This window comes from Pristiophorus japonicus, unplaced genomic scaffold (genome assembly GCF_044704955.1).
Source record: "Pristiophorus japonicus isolate sPriJap1 unplaced genomic scaffold, sPriJap1.hap1 HAP1_SCAFFOLD_296, whole genome shotgun sequence".
Taxonomy (NCBI): Eukaryota; Metazoa; Chordata; class Chondrichthyes; family Pristiophoridae; genus Pristiophorus; species Pristiophorus japonicus.
Genome location: NW_027252735.1, coordinates 728,149 through 736,819, shown reverse-complemented (window position 1 = coordinate 736,819; position 8,671 = coordinate 728,149). Strand labels below are relative to the sequence as shown.

The window sequence follows — 8,671 nt, the reverse complement described above, 5'->3', positions numbered from 1 at the left end:
GTCTCTGTGGCACAATGGGTTAGCGTTTTCGGTTGTTAACCGAAAGGTTGGTGGTTCGAGCCCACCCAGGGAGGAAGTGTTTAACTGTTTTTCGCCGAGTATTCGGTGCCGCACAGTCCCAGGTTTCATTGTGCGTTTTGGCTGCACGAATCTATTCCGCAAATGTTGCCAGCAGTGCTGATATCCAATTAATTCCCACTCCAATATTTTATGAGCATTCAGTTCAAGTAAAACGTTAACAATTTTTTACATGGATCATGTTCCTCCATCCAGCGCATTAGAAATAAATTATGTTATTGGGTTTAAAGAAACTGGTGGAAATTGATTCTATTGATACATATATAGAACTGGAACTTCGGTCTCAAGTGCTCCTCCTGTCAAGAATAGACACACACACAATCAATGGTTTTACAACTGAGTCATAAACACTTACAATTTGAAACCATTCTCATACAGCGTGTAAATGAGATAGGGATAAAACTTCATCACATGTAAAGAGAAAATGAATGATTGAGGATACTACTGTTCCTCAGTCATTATATAATTATTTATTTCATTCTGAAGAAGGTTATCGGCTAATTAACGGTGATTAAAAGAATTCTTACTTTTGCACGTTGGCTGCATGTCGTCAATTTTATAAGGTTTTGAATTTAAAAATGGGTTACAATGCTGGTTGAATACATGACCCCAAAGTCTTATTGGGATCACAGGTTAAGTCTCTCTGGTGGTTTACGCTCTCTTGTAGAGCGCCTGAGTTGAGGCTCTGGTTGTTGGGCGCTGGCCTGTGTGTCTGCTGTTTGCGGTGCCTCAGGCCGATCCGGACTGCCCACAGTGACTGGGCTCTCCTCCCTTCGGTTCCGGTGTTCGGTCACCTGTGATGGAGTGAACTCGAAATCGTGTTCTTCCTCTGCTTCTTCTATGGGGTTGCTGAACCTCCTTTTTGTTTGATCCACGTGTTTGCGGCAGATTTGTCCATTGGTAAGTTTAACTACCAGAATCCTATTGCCCTCTTTGGCAATCACAGTGCCTGTGAGCCATTTAGGCCCTGCAGTGTAGTTGTGGACAACAACAGGATCGTTTACACCAATATATCGTGCCCTCGCATTCCTGTCATGGTAGTTATATTGTGATTGGCGCCTGCTCTCAACAATTTCTTTCATGGTGAGGTGTATAAGGGATAATGGGATTTGAGCGTCCTTATCATTAGCAGCCCTGCGGGTGGAACCCCTGTGAGCGAGTGTGGTCGGGATCTATTGGCCAACAGGAGGCGTGATAAGTGGCTTTGTAGGGAACCCCCTTGGATTCTGAGCATCCCCTGTTTGATTATCTGCACTTTTCGTTCTGCCTGGTCGTTTGAGGCTGGCTTGAACGGTGCCTTTCTGACATGGTTAATTCCATTGCCTGCCATGAAGTCCTGGAATTCAGTGCTTGTGAAGCACGGGCCATTGTCGCTGACCAAGATGTCCGGTAGACCGTGGGCGGCGAACATTGCCCGTAGACTTTCTACCGTGGCAGAGGATGTGCTTGAATTTAAAATGTCACACTCGATCCATTTGGAGTGGGCGTCTACTACAACCAAAAACATTTTTCCGATGAAAGGACCTGCGTAGTCATCATGGATGCGTGACCAAGGCTTGGCGGGCCATGGCCAGGGGCTAAGGGGGGCTTCCCTGGGCGCATTGCCCAGATGGGCACACGTGTTGCACCTGCGAACACAAACTTCCAGATCTGCATCTATCCCTGGCCACCAAACGTGTAACCTGGCAATTGCCTTCATCATGACAATGCCCGGATGCTCATTGTGGAGTTCTCTGATGAACACCTCTCTGCCCATCTGGGGCATGACTACGCGGTTTCCCCACAGTAGGCAATCGGCCTGAATCGAGAGTTCATCCCTGCCCCTGTGAAATGGTTTAAATTCCTCAGGGCATGCCCTGTACGTGGCTGCCCAGTCCCCATTCAGGACACATTTCTTGACTAGAGACAATAGCGGGTCTCTATTTGTCCAGACTTTAGTCTGACGGGCTGTCACAGTTGAGCCATCGCTTGCGAAAGCTTCAACAGCCATGACCATCTCAGCGGCATGCTCGGTCGTCCCCTCAGTGGTGGCTAGTGGGAGCCTGCTGAGTGCATCGGCGCAGTTTTCAGTGCCCGGTCTGTGCCGAATTGTGTAGTCATAGGTGGCTAACGTGAGTGCCCACCTCTGTATGCGGACCGATGCGTCTGCATTTATGGCCTTGTTGTCGGCCAAAAGGGACGTTAGGGGTTTGTGATCTGTCTCCAGCTCAAATTTCCTGCCAAACAGGTACTGGTGCATTTTCTTTACCGAATATACACATGCGAGCGCCTCCTTTTCTATCATCCCGTAGCCCCTTTCTGCCTGGGACAGACTTCTGGAGGCATAAGCTACCGGCTGTAACTGACCCTTGGCATTGACATGCTGCAACACACACCCGACACCATAGGACGACGCATCGCACGTTAACACAAGTTTCTTACATGGGTCATATCGCGTTAACAGATTGTTGGAACATCACAAATTGTGTGCTCTATTAAAAGCCCTTTCCTGGCTGTCCCCCCAGACCCATTCGCGACCTTTGCTTAGGAGCACATGTAGCGGCTCAAGCAGCGTGCTCAATTTGGGATAAAAGTTACCAAATATTTCGGGAGCCCCAGGAACAAATGCAGCTCCGTCGTGTTACGGGGTCTGGGTGCTCTCTGGATCGCTTCCGTCTTGGACGCAGTAGGGCTCATCCCGTCTACTCCTCCCCTCATCCCCAGGAATTCTACCTCTAGAGCTAGGAAGATGCACTTCGCCTTTTTCAGTCGCAGCCCTACCCGGTCCAGTCTGCGAGCACCTCCTCCAGGTTGTGGAGGTGTTCTTCAGTATCATAACCCGTGATGAAGATGTCGTCCTAAAAAACCACTGCCCCTGGAATCGACTTGAGGAGGCGTTCCATATTTCGTTGAAAGATCGCGGCGGCCGAGCGAATCCCGAATGGACATCTGTTGTACTCAAACAACCCCTTGTGTGTCGTGATGTTGGTCAGCTTCTTCAACTCTCTCGCCAGCTCCTGGGTCATGTAAGCTGAGGTCAGGTCCAATTTTGAAAAAAGTTTGCCACCGGATAGCATCGCAAAGAGGTCCTCCGCTCTCGGTAGCGGGTACTGGTCTTGGAGTGACACCCGATTGATGGTGGCCTTGTAATCACCATATATCCTGACCGACCCATCCGCCTTGAACACCGGTACAATCGGGCTCGCCCAGTCACTGAATTCGACAGGCAAAATGATACCTTCCCTCAGCAGGCGGTTCAATTCACCTTCTATATTTTCCCGCATCACGTACGGCACCGCTCTGGCCTTGTGGTGTCCTGGCCTGGCTTCCGGGTTTATGTGAATCACTACCTTGGCCCCCATGAAAGTGCCAATGCCGGGTTGAAATAATGAGTCAAATTTGTGCGAGTTTCATGCTCACAGAGGAAATAGCATTAACATTGCCCCATTTCCAGTTCATGACAGCAGGCCAACTCCTCCCCAGTAGTGCGGGACCATCCCCCGGGACAACCCAGAGTGGCAACCTGTTCTCCGAATCTTTGTGGGTCACGATTACCGTGGCGCTGCCAAGCACCGGAATGATCTCCTTGGTGTATGTCCGTAGCTGTGCGTCAATCGGTGATCATTTTGGCCCTACTGGCCTTGGACGCCCACAACTTTTCAAACTATTTGATACCCATCAGGGACGGGCTAGCCCCCGTGTCGAGCTCCATTGATACTGGGATGCCACTGAGGAGCACTTTCATCATTATCGGTGGCGTCCTGGTGTATGAACTGTATACGTGCTCCACATGAACTCACTGAACTTCAGCTTCCAGCGATTTCCCCCAGCGTTCATTTCTGCAATTTCTGTAGGTATTTTGTTCATCTCTGCAAACTCCGGCTGAGTTTGTGCCTCCATGCCTCCAACATGAGCTGTTGTTGGAAACAAAAGGTCCCTTGCTAGTCAATCGTCCCTGACTACCCCTGTGACTGTCCTTGAGTGTGTCATTAACAGGTGTTGATGGCCCCATTACTGGCCACATTGTCCCTTGCAATGGTGTGAATCGCCATTCTGCTTGCCATTATCTCTATCGAACTCCCCCTCTGGGTTCGACTACATGTTGGGGCATGCCCAATTGCCCTTGTCTGCCTGGAGAACTGTGTGCTGCTTCAACAATGTTGATTCTCTGTCCCTACCATTCCTTTACACAGTATCTCTCGTCTATTCTGCTAGCGGCCATGCTCACGTGGTTTAAATCCCAGTTTCTCGTCACCATTGATACATCCTTACTATACAGTATAAATGCACACGAGGCCCATGCTTGAGAGAAGGTCAGTCTGTGGCCTGTCCTTTATTCCTTAGCACTCAAGTGATGAAAGTGTGTGGAGCTTCCCCTTTTCTACCTGAAGGTCCAGATTAGAAGTGTCTCCCACAAGTTCACCACCTAGTGGTCATTGTTCTCACAGTGCACAACTGAGGTCCGATTATATATGGGTTACAATGTTGGTTGAATACATGACAATAAGCACTTAAAATTTTAAACCATTCTCCTAAAATACAGTGTGTAAACGAGATAGGGATAAAAGTTCATCACATGTAAAGAGAAAATTAATGATTGAAGCTAGTAAAAGATCCTCTCGGATTAAGTGATCACAGTATGGTTGAATTTGTAATACAGATTGAGGGTGAGGAAGTAGTGTCTCAAACGAGCGTACTATGCTTAAACAAAGGGGACTACAGTGGGATGAGGGCAGAGTTGGCTAAAGTAGACTGGAAACACAGACTAAACGGTTGCACAATTGAGGAACAGTGGAGGACTTTTAAGGAGCTCTTTCATAGTGCTCAACAAAAATATATTCCAGTGAAAAAGAAGGGCGGTCAGAGAAGGGATAACCAGCCGTGGATAACCAAGGAAATAAAGGAGAGTATCAAATTAAAAACCAATGTGTATAAGGTGGCCAAGGTTAGTGGGAAAATAGAAGATTGGGAAAATTTTAAACGACAGCAAAGAATGACTAAGAAAGCAATAAAGAAAGGAAAGATAGATTATGAAGGTAAACTTGTGCAAAGCATAAAAACGGATAGTTAAAGCTTTTACCGATATATAAAACGGAAAAGAGTGACTAAAGGAAATGTTGGTCCTTTAGAAGATGAGAAGGGGGATTTAATAATGGGAAATGTGGAAATGGCTGAGACCTTAAACAATTATTTTGCTTCGGTCTTCACAATGGAAGACACAGAAACCATGCCAGAAATTGCTGGTCACAGGAAGGTGGGAAGAGGGGACTTTGAAACAATCACTATCACTAGGGGGTAGTGCTGGACAGGCTAATGGGACTCAAGGAAGACAAGTCCCCTGGTCCTGATGAAATGCCAGGGTATTAAAAGAGATGGCGGAAGTTATAGCAGATGCATTCGTTATAATCTAGCAAAATTCTCTGGACTCTGGGGAGGTACCAGCGGATTGGAAAGCAGCTAATGTAACGCCTCTGTTTAAAAAAGGGGGCAGACAAAAGGCAGGTAACTATAGGCTGGTTAGTTTAACATCTGTAGTAGGGAAAATGCTTGAAACTATCATGAAGGAAGAAATAGCGGGACATCAAGATAGGAATAGTGCAATCAAGCAGACGCAGCATGGATTCATGAAGGGGAAATCATGTTTAACTAATTTACTGGAATTCTTTGAGGATATAACGAGCATGTTGGATAGAGGTGTACCGATGGATGTGGTGTATTTAGATTTTCAAAAGGCATTCGATAAGGTACCACACAAAAGGTAACTGCAGAAGATAAAGGTACGCGGAGTCAGTGGAAATGTATTAGCATGGATAGAGAATTGGCTGGCTAACAGAAAGCAGAGAGTCGGGATAAATGGGCCCTTTTCGGGTTGGAAATCCGTGCCACAGGGATCGGTGCTGGGACCACAACTGTTTACAATATACATAGATAACCTGGAAGAGGGGACAGAGTGTAGTGCAACAAAATTTGCAGATGACACAAAGATTAGTGGGAAAGTGGGTTGTGCAGAGGACACAGAGAGGCTGCAAAGAGATTTAGATAGGTTAAGCGAATGGGCTAAGGTTTGGCAGATGGAATACAATGTCGGAAAATGTGAGGTTATCCACCTTGGGAAAAAAACAGTAAAAAGGGAATATTATTTGAATGGGGAGAAATTGCAACATGCTGCGGTGCAGAGGGACCTGGGGGTCCTTGTGCATGAATCCCAAAAAGTTAGTTTGCAGGTGCAACAGGTAATCAGGAAGGCGAATGGAATGTTGACCTTCATTGCGAGAGGCATGGAGTACAAAAGCAGGGAGGTCCTGCTGCAACTGTATAGGGTATTGGTGAGGCCACACCTGGAGTACTGCATGCAGTTTTGGTCACCTTACTTAAGGAAGGATATACTAGCTTTGGAGGGGGTACAGAGACAATTCACTCGGCTGATTCCGGAGATGAGGGGGTTACCTTATGATGATAGATTGAGTAGACTGGGTCTTTACTCGGAGTTCAGAAGGATGAGGGGTGATCTTGTCGAAACATTTAAAATAATGAAAGGGATAGACAAGATAGAGGCAGAGAGATTGTTTCCACTGGACGGGGAGACTAGAACTAGGGGGCACAGCCTCAAAATACGGGGGAGCCAATTTAAAACCAAGTTGAGAAAGAATTCCTTCTCCCAGAGGGTTGTGAATCTGTGGAATTCTCTGCCCAAGGAAGAAGTTGAGACTAGCGCATTGAATGTATTCAAGTCACAGATAGATAGATTTTTAACCAATAAGGGAATTAAGGTTTATGAGGAGCAGGCGGATAAGTGGAGCTGAGTCCACGGCCAGACCAGCCATGATCTTGTTGAATGGCGGAGCAGGCTCGAGGGGCTAGATGGCCGACTCCTGTTCCTAATTTTTATGTTCTTATGTTCTTATGTACCACTATCCCTCAGTAAGCATATTATCATTTCTTTAATTCTGTAAAAGAAAGTTATCGGTTAATTGAACGTGATTAAATGAATTCATTTTTTCACATGAGCTGCATGTTGACATTTATATAGGGCTATTAGTTTGAAAACTGTGTTGTAAATATTATCTCCCTGACCAAGAATCGAACCTGTGTTGCGGTGGTACAAGGGGTGGATTCAGTGAATCAGATCTCAAGTGGCGTTTACTGTAGTGAATGTCGGCACCTTTAGTAATGACTCCACGAGGCAGGGTATGATACTTAAACTGTGTAGACCTGTAGTCCTTTATTTGAAGCTCCTCGAGTGAGGACACCAAGCTGTGAGCTCCTTTATATACTGGGTTGCAGGTAACCTTTCGGTCTCAAGCAGCAGCATCCTCTGGTGTAGGTAAGGTGTGGACAGTGTAAGAGTACATTCAGTGTTGCATAACAGTGTTACAGACGTCACACAGTAAACAGGCATGCATACACAACAGTTACTATCTGTTTCGGTGTGAATCAAGTGAACTGAAAATGACAATAATGTCATGAACTATAAAGATGCAGCAGTAAAACGGTATATCGGACACTGAGGTCGGTGAGTCGGTCAGACCCTGAGGTCGGTGAGTCGGTAAGGCCCTGAGGTCGTTGGGTCGGTCAGACCCTGAGGTCGGTGAGTTGGTCAGACCCTGAGGTCGGTGAGTCGGTCAGACCCTGAGGTCGGTGAGTCGGTCAGACCCTGAGGTCGGTGAGTCGGTCAGACCCTGAGGTCGGTGAGTCGGTCAGACCCTGAGGTCGGTGAGTCGGTCAGACCCTGAGGTCGGTGAGTCGATCAGACCCTGAGGTCGGTGAGTCGGTCAGGCCCTGAGGTCGGTGAGTCGGTCAGACCCTGAGGTCGGTGAGTCGGTCAGACCCTGAGGTCGGTGAGTCGGTCAGACCCTGAGGTCGGTGAGTCGGTAAGGCCCTGAGGTCGGTGAGTCGGTAAGGCCCTGAGGTCGGTGAGTCGGTAAGGCCCTGAGGTCGGTGAGTCGGTCAGACCCTGAGGTCAGTGAGTCGCAAAGGCCCTGAGGTCGGTGAGTCGGTCAGATCCTGAGGTCGGTGAGTCGGTAAGGCCCTGAGGTCGGTGAGTCGGTCAGACCCTGAGGTCGGTGAGTCGGTCAGACCCTGAGGTCGGTGAGTCGGTCAGACCCTGAGGTCGGTGAGTCGGTCAGACCCTGAGGTCGGTGAGTCGGTAAGGCCCTGAGGTCAGTGAGTCGGAAAGGCCCTGAGGTCGGTGAGTCGGTCAGACCCCGACGTCAGTGAGTCGGTTATGACCTGAGGTCGGTGAGTCGGTCAGACCCTGAGGTCGGTGAGTCGGTAAGGCCCTGAGGTCAGTGAGTCGGTTATGACCTGAGGTCGGTGAGTCGGTCAGACCCTGAGGTCGGTGAGTCGGTCAGACCCTGAGGTCGGTGAGTCGGTCAGACCCTGAGGTCGATGAGTCGGTAAGGCCCTGAGGTCGGTGAGTCGGTCAGACCCTGAGGTCGGTGAGTCGGTAAGGCCCTGAGGTCGGTGAGTCGGTCAGACCCTGAGGTCGGTGAGTCGGTCAGACCCTGAGGTCGGTGAGTCGGTAAGGCCCTGAGGTCGGTGAGTCGGTCAGACCCTGAGGTCGGTGAGTCGGTAAGGCCCTGAGGTCGGTGAGTCGGTCAGACCCTGAGGTCGG

The 8,671-nt window shown here is 48.5% G+C and overlaps 1 non-coding gene across 1 annotated transcript; it reads left to right on the top strand.

The window, feature by feature from the left end:
- Window positions 1-74, top strand: trnan-guu (transfer RNA asparagine (anticodon GUU)). The gene has a single exon. It is a non-coding gene; the product is annotated as a tRNA-Asn (tRNA).
- Window positions 75-8,671: the final 8,597 nt, after the last annotated feature.